Raw genomic sequence first — 21,742 nt, 5'->3', positions numbered from 1 at the left:
ACCTTCTTACTGACCCACTGTGGGCCGTGGGGAGATGGACCTTCTCCCTGACCCACTGTGGGCTGTGGGGAGATGGACCTTCTCCCTGACCCACAGCGGGCCGTGGGGAGATGGACCTTCTCCCTGACCCACTGCGGGCCGTGGGGAGATGGACCTTCTCCCTGACCCACTGCGGGCCGTGGGGAGATGGACCTTCTCCCTGACCCACTGCGGGCCGTGGGGAGATGGACCTTCTCCCTGACCCACTGCGGGCCGTGGGGAGATGGACCGTCTCCCTGACCCACTGCGGGCCGTGGGGAGATGGACCTTCTCCCTGACCCACTGTGGGCCGTGGGGAGATGGACCTTCTCACTGACCCACTGCGGGCCATGGGGAGATGGACCTTCTCCCTGACCCACTGTGGGCCTAGGGGAGATGGACCTTCTCCCTGACCCACTGCGGGCCGTGGGGAGATGGACCTTCTCCCTGACCCACTGTGGGCCATGGGGAGATGGACCTTTTCCCTGACCCACTGAGGGCCGTGGGGAGATGGGCCTTCTCCCTGACCCACTGTGGGCCGTGGGGAGATGTACCTTCTCACTGACACACTGCGGGCCGTGGGGAGATGGACGTTCTCACTGACCCACTGCGGGCCGTGGGGAGATGGACCTGCTCCCTGACCCACTGCGGGCCGTGGGCAGATGGACCTTCTCTCTGACCCACTGCGGTCTGTGGGGAGATGGACCTTCTCCCTGACCCACTGCGGGCCGTGGGGAGATGGACCTTCTCCCTGACCCACTGCGGGCCGTGGGGAGATGGACCGTCTCCCTGACCCACTGCGGGCCGTGGGGAGATGGACCTTCTCCCTGACCCACTGTGGGCCGTGGGGAGATGGACCTTCTCACTGAACCACTGCGGGCCATGGGGAGATGGACCTTCTCCCTGACCCACTGTGGGCCTAGGGGAGATGGACCTTCTCCCTGACCCACTGCGGGCCGTGGGGAGATGGACCTTCTCCCTGACCCACTGTGGGCCATGGGGAGATGGACCTTTTCCCTGACCCACTGAGGGCCGTGGGGAGATGGGCCTTCTCCCTGACCCACTGTGGGCCGTGGGGAGATGTACCTTCTCACTGACACACTGCGGGCCGTGGGGAGATGGACGTTCTCACTGACCCACTGCGGGCCGTGGGGAGATGGACCTGCTCCCTGACCCACTGCGGGCCGTGGGCAGATGGACCTTCTCTCTGACCCACTGCGGTCTGTGGGGAGATGGACCTTCTCCCTGACCCACTGCGGGCCGTGGGGAGATGGACCTTCTCCCTGACCCACTGCGGGCCGTGAGGAGATGGACCTTCTCCCTGACCCACTGCGGGCCGTGGGGAGATGGACCTTCTCCCTGACCCACTGCGGGCCGTGCGGAGATGGACCTTCTCACTGACCCACTGCGGGCCGTGGGGAGATGGACCTGCTCCCTGACCCACTGCGGGCCGTGGGGAGATGGACCTTCTCTCTGACCCACTGCGGGCCGTGGGGAGATGGACCTTCTCTCTGACCCACTGCGGTCTGTGGGGAGATGGACCTTCTCCCTGACCCACTGCGGGCCGTGGGGAGATGGACCTTCTCCCTGACCCACTGCGGGCCGTGAGGAGATGGACCTTCTCCCTGACCCACTGCGGGCCGTGGGGAGATGGACCTTCTCCCTGACCCACTGCGGGCCGTGAGGAGATGGACCTTCTCCCTGACCCACTGCGGACCGTGGGGAGATGGACCTTCTCCCTGACCCACTGCGGGCCGTGGGGAGATGGACCTTCGCCCTGACCCACTGCGGGCCGTGGGGAGATGGCCCTTCTCCCTGACCCACTGTGGGCCGTGGGGAGATGGACTGTCTCCCTGACCCACTGCGGGCCGTGGGGAGATGGACCTTCTCCCTGACCCACTGCGGGCCGTGGGGAGATGGACCTTCTCCCTGACCCACTGTGGGCCGTGGGGAGATGGACCTTCTACCTGACCACTGCGGGACGTGGGGAGATGGACCTTCTCCCTGACCCACTGTGGGCCATGGGGAGATGGACCTTCTCACTGACCACTGCGGGCCATGGGGAGATGGACCTTCTCCCTGACCCACTGTGGGCCATGTGGAGATGGACCTTCTCCCTGACCCACTGTGGGCCATGGGGAGATGGACCTTCTCCCTGACCCACTGTGGTCCATGTGGAGATGGGCCTTCTCCCTGACCCACTGTGGGCCGTGGGGAGATGGACCTTCTCACTGACACACTGCGGGCCATGGGGAGATGGACCTTTTCACTGACCCACTGCGGGCCGTGGGGAGATGGACTTGCTCCCTGACCCACTGCGGGCCGTGGGGAGATGGACCTTCTCTCTGACCCACTGTGGGCCATGGGGAGATGGACCTTTTCCCTGACCCACTGCGGTCCGTGGGGAGATGGACCTTCTCCCTGACCCACTGCGGGCCGTGGGGAGATGGACCTTCTCCCTGACCCACTGCGGGCTGTGGGGAGATGGACCTTCTCCCTGACCCACTGCGGGCCGTGGGGAGATGGACCTTCTCCCTGACCCACTGCGGGCCGTGGGGAGATGGACCTTCTCCCTGACCCACTGCGGGCCGTGGGGAGATGGACCTTCTCCCTGACCCACTGTGGACCGTGGGGAGATGGACCTTCTCCCTGACCCACTGCGGGCCGTGGGGAGATGGACCTTCTCACTGACCCACTGCGGGCCGTGGGGAGATGGACCTTCTCCCTGACCCACTGCGGGCCGTGGGGAGACGGACCTTCTCTCTGACCCACTGTGGGCCGTGGGGAGATGGACCTTCTCCCTGACCCACTGTGGGCCGTGGGGAGATGGACCTTCTCCCTGACCCACTGTGGGCCGTGGAGAGAAGAACCTCCTCACCATTTACACAGCGTCCTTTCATAGAACCGTCAGTTGTAGTGCTGGGGCACGGTCCTGTTAATTATGTACCGAGGACACGGCGATTCAGGAGCACTTAACATCTGTACCATTTAATTATTCATTTATACTTTACACAGCTTTAGGATTCTGTTACTGATGGTCACTCGATTCATTCTACATAGAGAATTAAAAATAACCTATTCCAATATGTGGCTTTAGTCAATGCCTTTAGTCGATGCTGTGACAATTGTCGATTCTTTAATCTCTATTATCTCTGTATATTGCCACGCTCTCCATTTTTATCACCCATTAGTTTTATTGATTGCTGCAACAGCCACTTTCTGGAGATTCCGGTCTAACAGGCGAGCTGCCTGATCATTTGGGAAAGGATGTTAGGCTGATTCTGTGTTGCGATGTCAGGTCGAGTCGCAGTGTGTCCGACCCACAGGATGCAGTGCAGCAACTCGCCAAGGCTTCTTTGGCAGCACCTCCCAAACCCACCACCTCCGACTGCTCCCTGAGGTGAAGCAGCATCAGGCCCCCAGGCTGGGCCAGCGTCTGACACAAGATTCACAAATGGTTCAAGATCTGAGAGGTTCCAACTATCAGGAGAGGCTGAACAGCCTGGGGCTCTTTTATGGTCCCAGGGATGGACTTCAGTTACGTGGAGAGACTGGAGAAGCTGGGGTTGTTCTCCTGAAAGCAGAGAAGGTTAAGAGGAGATTTAATAGAGGTGTTGAGAATCATGACGGGTTTTGATGGAGTATTTCTCCGATTCCCTGTTGAAAGTTCCTATTGAATCTGCTTCCACCGCTCTGTCAGGCAGCACATTCCCGATCACAACATGTGGAGCTGCCGCTGTCTCTGTCGCTGCTTCACCACGGAAGGTCAATGACCTGAAGTGACCCCGAGGGAGCCCTGTGACCTCCGACTGCTCCCTCACAAACCAGCCTGAGGTGAAGCATCATTAGGCCCCAGGCTGGGCCAGGGTCTGACACACAGAGCCCAGGGTTATGGCCTGAGCGCAAATAAGGGATTGTTTCAACAACAGACTATAAAAAGACAAGTTCCCCTCAATCATTCCGCCCACAAAACTCTCCTCCTTTCTCGCTCTGTCTTTAACTCAAACAGACAGCTGAAGTGAGACTCAATTTCCCAAGGAAACATTTTCAAAAGGGAATTGGGTAAGTACCTGAAAGAATATAATTTGCAGGGCTCCGGGGAAAGGGCGGGGGAGCGGGACTAACTGAGGTGATCTTGCAGAGAGCCGGCACGGGCTCGACGGGCCGAATGGCCTTCTTCTGTGCTCTAACCATTCTATGGTCTCTAGAGGTCAGAGGTCGGAGCTTCTTACACACTGAACATGAACTTTGGAAAATCAAAACAAACAAAAGGTCCAAAATGTCGTCATGTCAGAAATCCTTTCAAATGTCAGCTCCCTTGTCTCTTTACAGTCCATTTTATTTTCCTAAAAAATATTCACGAGGATGATTCCAGAACTGAGAGGTTGTAACTATCGGGAAAGGCTGAACAGGCTGGGGCTCGTTTCTGGAACCAGGGATGAGGGACTTCAGTTACGTGGAGAGACTGGAGAGGCTGAGATTGTTCTCCTTAGAGCAGAGAAGGTTAAGGGGAGATTTAATAGAGATGATCAAAATCATGAGCGAATGTTACTTGCCACTTATCAGCCCAAGTCTGAATGTCGTCCAGGTCTTGCTGCATGCGGGCACGGACTGCTTCATTATCTGAGGAGTTGTGAATGGCACTGAACACTGTGCAATCATCAGTGAACATCCCCACTTCTGACCTTCTGATGGAGGGAAGGTCATTGATGAAGCAGCTGAAGATGGTTGGACCTCGGACACTGTCCAGAGGAACTCCTACAGCGATGTCCTGGGGTTGAGATGAATGACCACCAACAACCATCTTCCTTTGTGCTAGGTATGACTCCAGCCAGTGGAGAGCTTTCCCCCCGATTCCCATTGACTTCAATTATACTCAGGATCCTTGATACCACACTCGGTCAAATACTGCCTTAGAGCAGAGAAGGTTAAGAGGAGTCTTCATAGAGGTATTCATCTTTGATAGAGTAAATAAGGAAAAATTGTTTCCAGTGGGAGGAGGGTCGGTAAACAGAGGATTTGATTTAAAACTATTGGCAAATCATTCCCAGTGAGAGAGAATCCCTCCCAGTGACGGGGAATCGCTCCCAGTGACAGGGAATCGCTCCCAGTGACGGGGAATCGCTCCCAGTGACGGGGAATCGCTCCCAGTGACGGGGAATCACTCCCAGTGACACGGAATCGCGCCCAGTGATGGGGAATCTCTCCCAGTGATGGGGAATCTCTCCCAGTGATGGGGAATCGCTCCCAGTGACGGGGAATCGCTCCCAGTGACGGGGAATCGCTCCCAGTGACAAGGAATCTCTCCCAGTGACGGGGAATCGCTCCCAGTGACGGGGAATCGCTCCCAGTGACAAGGAATCTCTCCCAGTGACAGGGAATCGCTCCCAGTGATGGGGAATTGCTCCCAGTGATGGGGAATCACTCCCAGTGACGGGGAATCGCTCCCAGTGACGGGGAATCTCTCCCAGTGACAGGGAATCGCTCCCAGTGACGGGGAATCTCTCCCAGTGAAGGAGACGGGGAATCTCTCCCAGTGACGGGAAACCTCTCCCAGTGACGGGGAATCGCTCCCAGTGAAGGAGACGGGGAATCTCTCCCAGTGACGGGGAATCTCTCCCAGTGACAGGGAATCGCTCCCAGTGACGGGGAATCTCTCCCAGTGACGGGGAATCGCTCCCAGTGACGGGGAATCGCTCCCAGTGACGGGGAATCTCTCCCAGTGAAGGAGACGGGGAATCTCTCCCAGTGACGGGAAACCTCTCCCAGTGACGGGGAATCGCTCCCAGTGAAGGAGACGGGGAATCTCTCCCAGTGACGGGGAATCGCTCCCAGTGACGGGAAATCGCTCCCAGTGACGGAGAATCTCTCCCAGTGACGGGGAATCTCTCCCAGTGACGGGGAATCGCTCCCAGTGACGGGGAATCTCTCCCAGTGACGGGGAATCTCTCCCAGTGACGGGGAATCGCTCCCAGTGACGGGGAAACTCTCCCAGTGACGGGGAATCGCTCCCAGTGACGGGGAATCGCTCCCAGTGACAGGGAATAGCTCCCAGTGACAGGGAATCTCTCCCAGTGACGGGGAATCGCTCCCAGTGACAAGGAATCTCTCCCAGTGACAGGGAATCTCTCCCAGTGACGGGGAATCACTCCCAGTGCCGGGGAAACTCTCCCAGTGACGGGGAATCTCTCCCAGTGACGGGGAATCACTCCCAGTGACGGGGAATCGCTCCCAGTGACGGGGAATCGCTACCAGTGAAGGGGAATCTCTCCCAGTGACGGGGAATCTCTCCCAGTGACGGGGAATCGCTCCCAGTGACGGGGAATCGCTCCCAGTGACAGGGAATAGCTCCCAGTAACAGGGAATCTCTCCCAGTGACAGGGAATCTCTCCCAGTGATGAGGAATCGCTCCCAGTGACGGGGAATCGCTCCCAGTGACGGGGAATCGCTCCCAGTGATGAGGAATCGCTCCCAGTGATGGGGAATCGCTCCCAGTGACAGGGAATCTCTCCCAGTGACGGGGAATCGCTCCCACAGGAGGATGACTTAAGATACTTGCACTTATTTCCAAATCCTGTCCAGTTTTATAATTCAGTTCTCGAAATATTGCAGTGGCGTGAAGCTATTTTTAGTTCGACAGCGAACATCATTCTTCGAAACTACAGCGATATAATTACTCAGCTGTCTAACTGTCCAGCACACAGTGCAGTGCGATGGAGCGCGTACAGTTTTATTAAGACATCCCTGAGAAAAGTACAGTGCGTGGATATTCCTAGATTCCAAGAGAGTGCAGAGGGAGCTTTACTCTGTATTGAACCCGTGCTGTACCTGCCCTGGGAGTGTTTGATGGGACAGTGTAGAGGGAGCTTTACTCTGTATCTAACCCGTGCTGTACCTGCCCTGGGAGTGTTTGATGGGACAGTGTAGAGGGAGCTTTACTCTGTATCTAACCCGTGCTGTACCTGCCCTGGGAGTGTTTGATGGGACAGTGTAGAGGGAGCTTTACTCTGTATCTAACCCGTGCTGTACCTGCCCTGGGAGTGTTTGATGGGACAGTGTAGAGGGAGCTTTACTCTGTATCTAACCCGTGCTGTACCTGCCCTGGGAGTGTTTGATGGGACAGTGCAGAGGGAGCTTTACTCTGTATCTAACCCGTGCTGTACCTGCCCTAGGAGTGTTTGATGGGACAGTGTAGAGGGAGCTTTACTCTGTATCTAACCCGTGCTGTACCTGCCCTGGGAGTGTTTGATGGGACAGTGTAGAGGGAGCTTTACTCTGTATCGAACCCGTGCTGTACCTGCCCTGGGAGTGTTTGATGGGACAGTGTAGAGGGAGCTTTACTCTGTATCTAACCCGTGCTGTACCTGCCCTGGGAGTGTTTGATGGGATAGTGTAGAGCGAGCTTTACTCTGTATCTAACCCATGCTGTGCCTGCCCTGGGAGTGTTTGATGGAGCAGTGTAGAGGGAGCTTTACTCTGTATCTAACCCGTGCTGTACCTGACCTGGGAGTGTTTGATGGAGCAGTGTAGAGGGAGCTTTACTCTGTATCTAACCCATGCTGTACCTGCCCTGGGAGTGTTTGATGGGACAGTGTAGAGGGAGCTTTACTCTGTATCTAACCCATGCTGTACCTGCCCTGGGAGTGTTTGATGGGACAATGTAGAGGGAGCTTTACTCTGTATCTAACCCGTGCTGTACCTGCCCTGGGAGTGTTTGATGGGACAGTGTAGAGGGAGCTTTACTCTGTATCTAACCCCGTGCTGTACCTGCCCTGGGTGTGTTTGATGGAGCAGTGTAGAGGGAGCTTTACTCTGTATCTAACCCGTGCTGTACCTGCCCTGGGAGTGTTTGATGGGACAGTGTAGAGCGAGCTTTACTCTGTATCTAACCCCGTGCTGTACCTGCCCTGGGAGTGTTTGATGGGACAATGTAGAGGGAGCTTTACTCTGTATCTAACCCATGCTGTACCTGCCCTGGGAGTGTTTGATGGGACAGTGTAGAGGGAGCTTTACTCTGTATCTAACCCCTGCTGTACCTGTCCTGGGAGTGTTTGATGGGACAGTGTAGAGGGAGCTTTACTCTGTATCTAACCTGTGCTGTACCTGCCCTGGGAGTGTTTGATGGGACAGTGCAGAGGGAGCTTTACTCTGTATCTAACCCGTGCTGTACCTGCCCTGGGAGTGTTTGATGGGACAGTGTAGAGGGAGCTTTACTCTGTATCTAACCCATGCTGTGCCTGCCCTGGGAGTGTTTGATGGGACAGTGTAGAGGGAGCTTTGCTCTGTATCGAACCCATGCTGTACCTGCCCTGGGAGTGTTTGATGGGACAGTGTAGAGGGAGCTTGATTCTGTATCTAACCCGTGCTGTACCTGCCCTGGGAGTGTTTGATGGGACAGTGTAGAGGGAGCTTGACTCTGTATCTAACCCGTGCTGTACCTGCTCTGGGTGTGTTTGATGGGACCGTGTAGAGGGAGCTTTACTCTGTATCGAACCCATTCTGTACCTGCCCTGGGAGTGTTTGATGGGACAGTGCAGAGGGAGCTTTACTCTGTATCGAACCCATGCTGCACCTGCCCTGGGAGTGTTTGATGGGACAGTGTAGAGGGAGCTTGACTCTGTATCTAACCCATGCTGTACCTGCCCTGGGAGTGTTTGATGGGACAGTGTAGAGGGAGCTTTACTCTGTATCTGACCCGTGCTGTACCTGCCCTGGGAATGTTTGATGGGACAGTGTAGAGGGAGCCTTACTCTGTATCTAACCCGTTCTGTACCTGCCCTGGGAGTGTTTGATGGGACAGTGTAAAGGGAGCTTTACTCTGTATCTAACCCGTGCTGTACCTGCCCAAGGAGTGTTTGATGGGACAGTGTAGAGGGAGCTTTACTCTGTATCTAACCTGTGCTGTACCTGCCCTGGGAGTGTTTGATGGGACAGTGTAGAGGGAGCTTGACTCTGTATCTAACCCGTACTGTTCCTGCCCTGGGAGTGTTTGATGGGACAGTGCAGAGGGAGCTTTACTCTGTATCTAACCTGTGCTGTACCTGCCCTGGGAGTATTTGATGGGACAGTGTCGAGGGAGCTTGACTCTGTATCTAACCCGTACTGTTCCTGCCCTGGGAGTGTTTGATGGGACAGTGCAGAGGGAGCTTTACTCTGTATCTAACCTGTGCTGCACCTGCCCTGGGAGTGTTTGTTGGGACAGTGTAGAGGGAGCTTTACTCTGTATCTAACCTGTGCTGTACCTGCCCTGGGAGTGTTGGATGGCACAGTGTAGAGGAAGCTTTACTCTGTATCTAACCCGTACTGTTCCTGCCCTGGGAGTGTTTGATGGGACAGTGTAGAGGGATCTTTACTCTGTATCTAACCCGTGCTGTACCTGCCGTGAGAGTGTTTGATCGGACAGTGTAGAGGGAGCTTTACTCTGTATCTAACCCGTGCTGTACCTGCCCTGTGAGTGTTTGATGGGACAGTGTAGAGGGAGATTTACTCTGTATCTAACCCGTGCTGTACCTGCCCTGGGAGTGTTTGATGGGACAGTGTAGAGGGAGCTTTACTCTGTATCTAACCCGTGCTGTACCTGCCCTGGGAGTGTTTGATGGGACAGTGTAGAGGGAGCTTTACTCTGTATCTAACCCGTGTTGTTCCCGTCTCTGTTTCCAGGAGAACCCGTACATGTGCAACAACGAGTGTGACGCTCACACGCCCGAGCTCGCACACCCGCCCGAGCTGATGCTGGATGACGAGGGGCGGATTCCCAACACCTTTTGGCAAAGTGTCTCCTGGAGGAGTTTCCCCGAGCCCCTCCTGATCAACATCACTCTGTCCTGGGGCAAGAGCATTGAGCTGACCGAGGACATCGTCATCACCTTCGAGTCGGGCCAGCCGGAGCAGATGGTCCTGGAGAAATCTCTGGACCACGGCCGGACGTGGCAGCCCTACCAGTTCTACGCGGCCGACTGCCTCACCTCCTTCGGGATGGAGCCGAGAACGGCCCGGGATCTGAGCCCGGCCTCGGTGCTGGACATCATCTGCACAGAGGAGTACTCCCGGGGCTACGTGTGGAAGATGGACAAGATGGTTCGCTTCGAGATCCAGGAGCGTTTCGCCCTGTTCGGGGGGCCCCGTCTCCGCGACATGGCCTCGCTGTACGGCCAGCTGGACACCACCAAGGACCTGAGGGACTTCTTCACCCTGACCGACCTGCGGGTCAGGCTGCTCCGGCCGGCCACTGGGGCCACCAGTGTTGACCAGCACAACCTCTCCAAATACTTCTATGCCATCTCCAACCTGGACATTCGCGGGCGGTGAGAGCTCCTCGCCCCTTCTGGCCAGAGTCGCTGACCCCACATTTCACACCTAGTGGGCGCCGTGTCAGTCCAACATCTGGGGAAACTCACAGGGCCAACATCTGGAGGGCACTCTCTCAGGGCCAACATCTGGAGGACACTCTATCAGGGCCAACATCTGGGGGACATTCACAGGGCCAACATCTGGAGGGCACTCTCTCAGGGCCAACATCTGGAGGGCACTCTCTCAGGGCCAACATCTGGAGGACCCTCTGTCAGGGCCAACATCTGGGGGACACTCACAGGGCCAACATCTGGAGGGCACTCTATCGGGTCTAACACCTGGAGTCGCTCTCACTCTATCAGGGCCAACACCTGGAGGACACTGTATCAGAGCCAACATCTGGGGGGAACTCTATCGGGGATAGACTGCCCCCGCGATGTTATCAGGGCAACACCAGGGGCACACTATCAGGGCCAACATCTGGAGGTCACTCTATCAGGTCCAACATCTGGAGGACATTCTATCAGGTCCAACATCTGGAGGACACTCTATCGGGTCTAATATCTGTAGTCGCTCTCACTCTATCGGAGACTCCCGGAGGGTGAGAGTTCCTCACCGCTTCTGCTCCGAGTCGCTGATGTGGGCGCTCGGTAACTGGGGAGGTTTTCCAGCGATAGATCGGGATCCCTCCCCCGGCCCACTCGGCACCGTCAGCTGCCCCTGTGTGGGGTGTGAAAGCTTCTCTGAATGGCTCAGTGACAGTGTGCACAGACCAGCACTGTGACAGCTCCCCCTGACCCTGGTGATGGGCTCGTTAGCGAGCTTTCAGAGTCCTGCTGGCTGGCTGGTGATGAGGCAGCGATTTCCTGCTCAGTGCTCAGCCAATCGAGCAGCACGGAGCGAGCAGAATCTGTCCCTTTACTCTCAACACTGCCGACCTCCAGTCTCATCACGATTCAGAGAGTCAGAGAATCAGACAGCACAGGAGGAGGCCATTCGGCCCATCGTGCCTGTGCCGGCTCTTTGAAAGAGCTCTCCAATTAGTCCCACTCCCTGCTCTTTCCCCACAGCCCTGCTCATCTCTTCCCTTCAAGTATTTCTCCAATTCCCTTTTGAAAGTTCCTATTGAATCTGCTCCCACCGCCCTTTCAGGCAGCACATTCCAGATCACAACAACTCGCTGTAAAAACATTCTCCTCATCTCCCCTCTGGTTCTTTTGCCAATTCCCTTCACTCTGTGTCCTCTGGTTACCGACCCTCCTGCCACTGGAAACAGTTTCTCCCTATTTAATCTATCAAAGCCCTTCCTGATTTGATGAATTATTCTGACTGAATGCTCCCTTCGTGTTCAATCTATATTCAGTCTGGGTCAGTGAGTTCCCATTCACCCATCACACAATCTCCGGGGCTCGGAGCCATTCCCTCATTATTCTACACTCAGCTTCTGGGAGACTCGCTCCAGCTTTTAGTTGCGGAGAATCTTCAGACACTAATTGGAGAACAGGAGCAGTGAAATGTTTACGCTGCTGTTAATGTGACTCCAAGGAACTCTCTGGGTTTCTGCTTAGTTTAGCAAACAGTGCCCAGAACTGCCAACTTGCTGACTGTGCAAGGTACAATCTGCAGATTGTGAAGCTTCACCTTCGCAGTGAGTTAAACAGCGGCTCGATGCTGTTAGCACAGAGTCACCGAGACCAGCGTTCTCACGCTTCACGGCACAGAGACTGTCACAGCACTTCGGGCCATTCCAAACCGCATTTACTGAACAACAGCAACCTGCATTTATATAGCACCTTTAATGTAGTAAAACATCCCAAGGTGCTTCACAGGAGCGTAAATCAGAGCGAACTTTGACACCGAGACACAGAAGGAGATATTAGGACAGGTGACCGAAAGCTGGGTCAAAGAGGGAGGGTTTTAGCAGCGTCTCAAAGGGGGAGAGAGAGGTAGAGAGGTTTAGGGACGGAAACATTGCTGTTTGTGGGATCTTGCTGTGCACAAATTGGCTGCTGCGTTTCCAACATTACAACAGTGAGCACACTTCAGAAGTACTTCATTGGCTGTGAAGCGCTTTGGGACGTCCTGAGGTGGTGAAACGCTCTGTAGAAATGTAAGGTCATTCTTCCTTAGAATGAGGGGCCAGAGAAAGATTAAATGTGAGAGATTGAGGAGAGAGGGCAGGAGAAACGTCTTCACACAGAGAGTGGTGAGGCTGTGGGATTCACTCCCAGGGTCCGAGGTTGAGGAGTTTGTGATCGGGAGAGTGGAGGAGCCCGGGACAGAGTTCCCGCTGTGTGGGGCGGGGTTAAAATCCACCCTTTCATCTTTTGGATTGTAGGATTGTCCAGGAGTAAAGTAGATCAGCGAATCTATCCCACTGATCCCAAATCTCAGCCTGTGCTTCCTCTTTATATCCTGAATCACTGATATCCACTTCTGTCAGTTTTACTCTCCCGTTTCCTGGGGATTAGTGTGGGAAAGGAGAGTAATTTGTTGTGTAAACCACTCATTCTCTCACTGAATGTTGCTCATTCACCTGATCGGAACCTGTAGCTCACGGTGAAGTACGTCAGTATGAGGGGCGAGTTGGCTAAGGTCAATTGGGAAACTACATTAAAAGGCATGACGGTAGACAATGGCTAGTATATCCTTCCTTAAATAAGGAGACCAAAACTGTACGGACTACTCAAGGTGTGACCTCACCAATACCCTGTACAGTTGTAGCAGGTCTTCCCTGCTTTTATACTCCAACCCCTTGAAATAAAGGTCAACATTCCATTTGCCTTTTTGATTACTTGCTGTACCTGCATGCTAACTTTATGTGTTTCATGCACAAGAACCCCCGTCCCTCTGAACTGTAGCATTTTGTCAACTCTCTCCATTTAAATAATAGTTTCCTTTTTTATTTCTCCTGCCAAAGTGGATAACCTCACACTTTCCCACATTATACTCCATCTGCCAAATGCTTGCCCACTCACTTAGCCTGTCCCTTTGCAGATTCTTTGAGTCCTCTGCACAACTTGCTTTCTCACCCATCTTTGTATCATCCGCAAACTTGGCTACATTACACTCGATCCCTTCATCCAAGTCATTAATGTAGATTGTAAATAGTTGAGGCCCCAGCACCAATCCTTGTGGCACCCCACTAGTTACCGTTTGCCAACCAGAAAATGACCCATTTATCCCGAGTCTGCTTTCTGTCAGTTAGCCAATTCTCTATCCATGCTAATATATTACCCCCAACTCCGTGAGCTCTTATCTTATGCAGTAACCTTTTATGTGGCACCTTATCAAATGCCTTCTGGAAATCCAAATACATGACATCCACTGGCTCACCCCTGTCCACCCTGCTTGTTTCATCCTCAAAGAACTCCAGCAAATTTGTTAAACATGATTTCCCTTTCCTAAAACCATGCTGACTCTGTTTGACTGCAGTATGTTTTTCTAAATGCCCTGCTACTGCTTCCTTAATGAACGACTCCAGCATTTTCCCAACGACAGATGTTAGGCTAACTGGTCTATAGTTTCCTGCTTTCTGTCTCCCTCCTTTCTTAAATAGGGGTGTTACATTAGCGGTTTTCCAATCCGCTGGGACCTCTCCAGAGTCCAGGGAATTTTGGTATATTGCAACCAATGCATCCACTATCTCTGCAGCCACTTCTATTAAGACCCTGGGATGCAGGCCATCTGGTCCAGGGGACTTGTCGTCTTTTAGTCCCATTATTTTACCGAGTACTATTTCCTTAGTGATAGTGATTGTCTTTAGTTCCCCACTCCCTGTGGCCCCTTGATTATCCATTATTGGGATGTTGTTAGTGTCTTCTACAGTGAAGACAGATGCAAAATATTTAAAGGTTATTAAACAAAATTAGGGCTCATGGGATTGGGGGTAATATACTAGCCTGGATTGAGGATTGGTTAATGGACAGAAAACAGAGATAAGGAATAAAGGGGTTATTTTCGGGTTGGCCGGCTGTAACTAGTGGGGTACCGCAAGGATCAGTGTTTGGGCCTCAGCTATTCACAATCTACATCAATGATTTGGATGAGGGGACCAAATGTAATATATCCAAGTTTGCTGATGATACAAAGCTGGGTGGGAATGTAAGTTGTGAGGAGGATGCAAGGAGGCTTCAAGGGGATATAGACAGGCTAAGTGAGTGGGCAAGAACATGGAAAAATGGAGAAATGTAAAGTTATCCACTTTGGTAGGAAAAACAGAAAAGCAGAGTATTTATTAAATGATGAGAGATTGGGAAGTGTTGGTGTTCAGAGGGACCTGGGTGTCCTTGTACACGAATCACTGAAAGTTAACATACAGGAACAGCAAGCAATTAGGAAAGCAAGTGGTATGTTGGTCTTTATTACAAGAGGATTTGAGTATAAGAGTAAAGACGTCTTACTGCAATTATACAGGGTCCTGGTGAGACCACACCTGGAGTATTGTGGACAGTTTTGGTCTCCTTACCTAAGGAAGGATATACTTGCCATAGAGGGAGTGCAACGAAGGTTCACCAGACTGGTTCCTGGGATGGGGGGATTGTCCTATGAGGAGAGATTGAGTAAACTAGGCCTATATTCTCTAGAGTTTACAAGAATGAGAGGGGATTTCATTGAAACATACAGAATTCTTACAGGGCTTGACAGGGTAGATGCAGGGAGGATGTTTCCCCTGGCTGGGGAGTCTAGAACCAGGGGTCACAGTCTCAGAATAAGGGGTCGGCCATTTAGGGCTGAGAGGAGGAGAAATGTCTTCACTCAGAGGGCGGTGAATCTTTGGAATTCTCTGCCCCAGAGGGCTGTGGAGGCTCAGTCATTGAGTATATTCAAGACAGAGAGCGATAGATTTTTGAATATTAAGGGAATCGAGGGATATGGGGATAGTGCAGGAAAGTGGAGATGAGGTAGAAGATCAGCCTGATCTTAATGAATGGTGGAATAGGTTCGAGGGGCCGAATGGCCGACTCCTGCTCCTATTTCTTATGTTCTTCTGTTAACTAGCACTGTAACCACGACAGGGAATTCAATCTTCAAATGAATGAATTAATGATAGTTTATAAACATCCAGCAAAAGATGTGGCTGGTATTAGTTTTGTGTTGAGTTGTAACAGAGTTAATATTTAATGATTCCTCAATCATCAATTACTGCTCATTTACACCTCCTGGACTCCCGGCTGCTCCTCACCCGGCGGGAATTGAATGATTTCAGTTTAAACCTTTGAAGAGATTCCCAGGTTTAACCCTTTCTGAGCAAACCCTGGGACAATCCGGCCCGTTTGGTATTTGGGTGAAATTGGGGAAAGTGGGGACTGACCCAGGAGAAGAGGGAAGGTGGAGATTATCAGTCTTTCAGTCTTCATCTTCAGTCTCCGCTCCGAGTGTCTCCTCCTCATGTGTCCCGGTGTCACATTCTGTCCGAGCTACGCTCCTGTGAAGCACCTTGGGACATTTTACTACGTTAAAGGCGCTATAGAAATGCAAGTTGTTGTTGACACTGACATCCATTGGCTCCCGGTCCGACAACACCTCAATTTAAAAATTCTCATCCTTGTTTTCAAATCCCTCCATGTCCTCACCAGTCCCTATCTCTGTAACCTCCTCCAGCCCCACAACCCTCCATGATCTCTGCGCTCCTCCAATTCTGGCCTCTTGTCCATCCCCCACTCCCTTCGCTCCACCATTGGCGGCCGTGCCTTCAGCTGCCTGGGCCCTAAGCTCTGGAATTCCCTCCCTAAACCTCTCCGCCTCTCTCTCCTCCTTTAAGTCGCTCCTTAAAACCTACTGTTAAGTCTGTGTGTTATAGTGAGAATTACTACACAGACCACAAGAGTAAATGTTAACAGGTCTTTACTAGTCGAAGGTCAGGGCTGAACTGCCCAATAAATCATTACACAGCACTTATATACCGGTGTGGTCACCACCGGTATTACAGTATACAGCAGCCAAGATAAAGTAGTGTATCTCTTAAAATAGTTCTCTTAAAGGTGGAACGGTTACATACACCACAATCCTCCCTTTTTAGCTTAACAGTATATATTCCCCATTAAACATAACATAATAACATATATACACAACTTCATGTAAAAACAGTTCACAGATTCAGTCTCTGAGGAGGCCTCCTGATCCGAGACGGATAACGCCTTTCAGGGGTCTCTGGTTCTCGTTGCTGGGGTGACTCATCTAATAGTCCTTCACTGGACTTAACAGCTTGAACTTTCGTAACTTCAGAACCAGCATTGTTGACTTCTAAAGGCTCGAGTACCTTGGGAAGTTTTTCTACTTCCAGACTGATTTGGCTCAGTTCGGAGGGACCACGTGCGTGACCTGGTAGGGGTGATAATGGTTCAGATGAGTCATCATCTTCTGCTTCCTCTCTATTGTCTTCTATTTCCTCCATCACTTCAGCGTTTGCCCCTGCCACCAATTCCCTGAGTGGCTTATTACTGCTGACACTGCTCACAAAAGGGTGCTCTTTCTTCTTAGCTTTCAACTGATCGATGAATTTGACATATTCCCTTTCTTGCTCAGCTTTGATTCGTTTGGCCTCATCGCGCAGACGGTCTGTGTGTTCCTGTTCCATTTTCTCAATCAGCTGCTTCTGCTGTCTTTCCAGATTCTCCAACTCTGTGTCAAAGAACTTTTTCTTTGCATTCATCTCTTGCTCAAAACGGCGAATCATTTGTTCTAATTGCTGTTGTAGTTTGAAATTGAGTTGAGTTCGAGCCCGGTGTTCCTCCTTCTGAAGCAACCACAACTCTTGCAGCTCCTGCCGCCTTAGGAATCGCATTTCCTCAGCTTTCTTCTCATCCTCACCAATAATCTTTGAAGTAGTGACACTCACTTCCACTCCATCGACAACAAATTTTCTAGTTCGTTTCAGAGTTTTGTTGTATGCTTGGTTACCCCGTATTGATAGAGAGCCACTTTCCTTGTTTAGAGAGAGATCACCTGAAAGGGAAATGTTCAAGTCAACGCTATCGGATGCAGATATGCTACCCGAATCAGAATTTCTCTTTGACTTTCTATTGGTAGAATCTACTGCTCCATTGAGAGTTAATGAATCCGGGACCAGAGTGACTTGTTTATCAGATTTACTTTCCTTTTCATTTCTGGTTAGCAATTCTTTTTCATTCTTTGAATCAGCAGTGCCCTCAGAAATGTGCATGTCTGTAGACTGGACAGACTCAAAATTCTCTGTCAAACTATGTTGTTGTTGTTCAGTGGAATTCTGTTCTGATACTTTGTTCTCTTCTGAAGCATTTATGCACTCCTTCGTTTTTCCATCATTAGTCTGCAAGTCCATTTTAGACTTGTCTTTTGCACATGGGCTGGTCTTACCATCATCAGTTCCAGAGTCTGAGCTGATTGTCTTCACCGAGTTCTCACTCTCTGCTTTGTCACTGTCACTGCTGCATATGCCCTCATCCAATATTCTGGACAATCGTTCAGGTTTGACATTTTTTTTTCCGGAATCTACCGTTATTGCTTTTAGGGAGTGCCAGTCCATATTTATTTTCTTGATCCACTCCCGTCCCAGAAGTGGTGGACCTCCCTCAGGTAGTACATATAAGTCCATTCCTTGGTGTTCTTTGCCCTTGTGTATCACCTTGACTTTTATCTTTCCGATGGGGTATACTCTTTGCCCCGTGTATGTCTGCAATACTATCTCCGTATCCCGTAGGGGAATATGTGTGAATAACCTTTTGTAATCTTGCTTATTCATGACCGTCAACGCCGATCCGGTGTCCAATTCCATCTTCACTTGGACTCCTGCTATCTGCAGTGTGACCCAGATAGTTTGTAGGTCAGCTTCCTTACTCACATTGTGAATTCTCAGACTACCCAGTTCCTTGCTGTTGGAATCTGAATCCGAATTCTGTTCATCCGAACTCTTCTCAGCCACCTTATGTACCGTTCTGCACTTTTCCTGCGGTGACTTTTGGCTGCTGGTCTTCTTTCCTGACCGGCATACCTTAGCTATGTGACCAAGCTTGCCACATTTTCTACATTCCTGATTTTTAAACCAGCATTGGTTCTGATCGTGTGATTAATGCACCAACACCTGAAAATGTGTCTCAGTTGAGATCATATCTTGGACTGGTGAACTACTATCACAAGTTCTTGCCCAACCTATCCACAGTGTTACATCCACTAAATGCACTGCTACAGACAGGGTCACAATGGAAGTGGAGTGACAGCTGTGAACAAGCTTTTCAAGAGAGTAAAAGACTCATTACTTCAGAAGAGGTGCGAGCTCACTTTGACCCATCCTTACCTTTTCGACTGGCATGTGATGCTTCACCCCATGGCATTGGTGCCGTGTTGTCACATAAGTTCCCAGATGGCTCAGAAAGACCAAGGGCTAAAAATTCAGTTGGGCGCCGTTTGGGGCGCCCAGCTCGCCTGGGCGCCGGAATTACCGCTGCAAGCGGAGCCACTTGCGCCATCCCGATATTCAGTTTCTGCGCCCCAAACGGAAGCGGGCCGCTACTCGAGGCTCCCCGCGCCCCGCTTGGGGCGCTCACCCTGAATATTGGCGCGCTAAGGGCCACAGCGCCACACGCTGCGGCACGGCACACAGCGGTACTGCAGGCCTTCCTCCCACTGTTAAGGGGGAGGTGCCTGCAACAGCGCGATCCCCGCTCGCGAGTGCCGGCAAATGAGCCCGGCACCAAGGAGAAGTGCCGGGCTCTCGGGAAACAGCCGGCAATGCCGCGGGGGGGGGGGTTTAGGAGGCCGGGGACGGAGGTGCTGGCAGGCGGCCGCCGAAAAAGCGGCCGCCCCGCACCTCCACCTTAACTAGCGCCACTACCGCCACAGGTAGGCCCTGTGAACCGGTCGCGATTTGCGACCGGCGTTAAAGAGGCGGGCGTGACCAAATATGGTCATCGGGGCGGGAGCGGGGCGCTGCGCACACCGATGATGTCATCGGTGGCGGCGCAGCGCTACAGGCTAACGCCGCCATTTGCGCCCCGCTAAATATCGCGGGAGGTGTGGCCAGTGGTGCTAAAGCCACTGAGTGCCCTCTTTGGGCGCGAACTGGTGGCGCAGCCCACTGAATTTCTAGGCCCAATAGCCTTTGCCTCAAGATCATTGAATACAGCTGAACGCAATTATGCACAGATTGACCGAGAGGCCCTCAGCCTTGTGTGGGGAGTCAAGAAATTCAACCACTACTTGTATGGTCAACAGTTTACACTGTTAACTGACCACCAGCCTCTCGTTTCAATCTTCAACCCAAGGAAGGGCGGTTCCAGTGATGACGGCACAACGGCTACAGCGATGGTCACTCTTCCTAGGGGCTCACCTGTATGACATTGAATACAAGGGGACCAAGCAACATGGCAACGCCGATGGTTTGTCACGTTTACCACTGCCGACCTCAGAGAGAACTACAACAGTTGACTCAGCAGAGGTATTTCACACAACAATAGTTGAGCAGCTACCAGTGACAAACTCCCTCATTGAAAGAGAAACACGCAATGACCCTACATTGTCAAAAGTTTATGACATCACTGTGAAGGGATGGCCAGCGCATGGTGACTCATTGTTTCCAGCATTCTCAGCCAGGGAGCAGTTATCAGTGTGTCGGGGAACACTGATGTGCGGCTCACGAGTTGTGATTCCTCCCAAGCTTTGTAACCGAGTGCTAGATGAACTGCATGAAGGGCACTTAGGTACGGTAAAGATGAAAAGCCTTGCCCGTGGATACGTGTGGTGGCCGGGAATTGACAAACAGATCGAGGACCTGACAAAGAGCTGCTCAGGATGTCAAAAGGTCCAGAATGCACCACCACAAGCCCCTCTCCATCCATGGGAATAGCCCTCATCACCATGGCAACGTGTGCACATCGACTTTGCTGGACCGTTCATGGACTCCATGTTCTTGATTGTAGTCGATGCACATTCCAAATGGCCCGAGGTCATTAAAATGAAATTAACCACATCTGAAAAGACCATTTCAGTTCTGAGGACCATGTTCGCTAGAAATGGCCTACCAGAACAAATCTGCACAGACAATGGACGACAATTTGTCTCTGATGAATTCCAAGGTTTCATGAGGAAAAATGGAATCAAGCACTACACATCTGCCCCATACCATCCAGCTACAAATGGCTTGGCAGAAAGATTCGTACAGACTTTCAAGAAGGCCATCAAAGCAATGTACAGTGAGAATCTACCACTGCAACACAAGATAGACAATTTCCTCTTTGCTTATCGGAACGCAGTACACGCAGCCACTAATCAGACTCCAGCGATGATGTTTCTGAACAGGAACCTGAGATCTCGCATGGACCTTCTTAAACCGAATGTACGTCGTGATGTAGAGAACAAACAGTTCAAACATTTGAATGCTAAGCCAACAAGAAGCTTCAGTGTGTGACAGTCAGTTCTTGCTCGTGACAGAAAAGTGGCAACCAGGGACAATATCCACAAGAAAGGGACCACTGATGTATACTGTGGATGTGGGAGAGAACGTTTTGAGACGTCATGTAGACCAAATTCTGGATGTTCAGGTGGAAAACACCCCTATACCTCGCCCAGACTCACCTGACATGGAAACAGACACTCCTGATTCATTAGCATCAGCACCAGCCTCATCCACAGCTGAGAGCTCTACCTGTGCTGATAGCTCACCTGATGCACCTGTACCTGTACAGTCTCATTCCCCAAAGCAAAAGAGTCTGGAGAGAGGTTACCCAGAGAGGCAGAGGAGGCCTCCCCAGAGACTTGACTTGTAAAAGGGCTGTTGACAAAATAAATGTTATATTGGAATTTGAATTTTGTTACTTTCAAGAAAACCAAAAAGGTTCCTGTAAAGACAGGCTCTGTATGTTAATTATAGAAATTTTGCGTTAATATACTATTAAACTAAAGGGGGAGGAAGTGTAATGTATACAACATTGAAGGGACTACTTTGTTTTGCGGATGTACATCCTTAGTTGCGAGCGTATATAACAGACGCGTATCGACTTGTATAGTCAGTGCCGAAGTTCCAGTTACCCAGGAAAGATCACTTGAAGTTACTCTCAGTCTCTGCTGCTTTATTATTTTATGTAGTTGTGTATAGCGGTACAAACACAACAAGAACTAAAGCCCAGGGCCCCCCCGATCAGTGAGGGTGAGTCTCCCCACCTCCCTGTCTCTCTCTGTCTCACTCTCTCTCTCTCTGTCTTTCTCGCTTACTCTCTCTCTGTCTCTCTCTCTGTCTCACTCTCTCTCTCTCTGTCTTTCTCGCTTTCTCTCTCTCTGTCTCTCTCTCTGTCTCTCTCTGTCTCTCTCTCTGTCTCACTCTCTGTCTCACTCTCTGTCTCTCTCTCTGTCTTTCTCGCTTACTCTCTCTCTGTCTCTCTCTCTGTCTCTCTCTCTCTTTCTCTCTGTCTCTTTCTCTCTCTCTCTCCCTCTGTCTCACTCTCTGTCTCACTCTCTGTCT

General features: G+C 51.8%; 1 pseudogene; it reads left to right on the top strand.

Annotated features, from left to right (window-relative positions):
* Window positions 1–9,679: 9,679 nt before the first annotated feature.
* On the top strand, window positions 9,680–10,857 carry LOC147122461 (netrin-G1 pseudogene; annotated as a pseudogene).
* The last annotated feature ends 10,885 nt before the right edge of the window (window positions 10,858–21,742 follow it).

Source organism: Somniosus microcephalus, chromosome 3 (assembly GCF_052327205.1).
Source record: "Somniosus microcephalus isolate GS21.2 chromosome 3, FLI_Smic_1.0, whole genome shotgun sequence".
Lineage (NCBI taxonomy): Eukaryota > Metazoa > Chordata > Chondrichthyes > Squaliformes > Somniosidae > Somniosus > Somniosus microcephalus.
The sequence above is the reverse complement of the archived record's forward strand: the minus strand, read 5'-3'. Positions and strand labels throughout refer to the sequence as shown.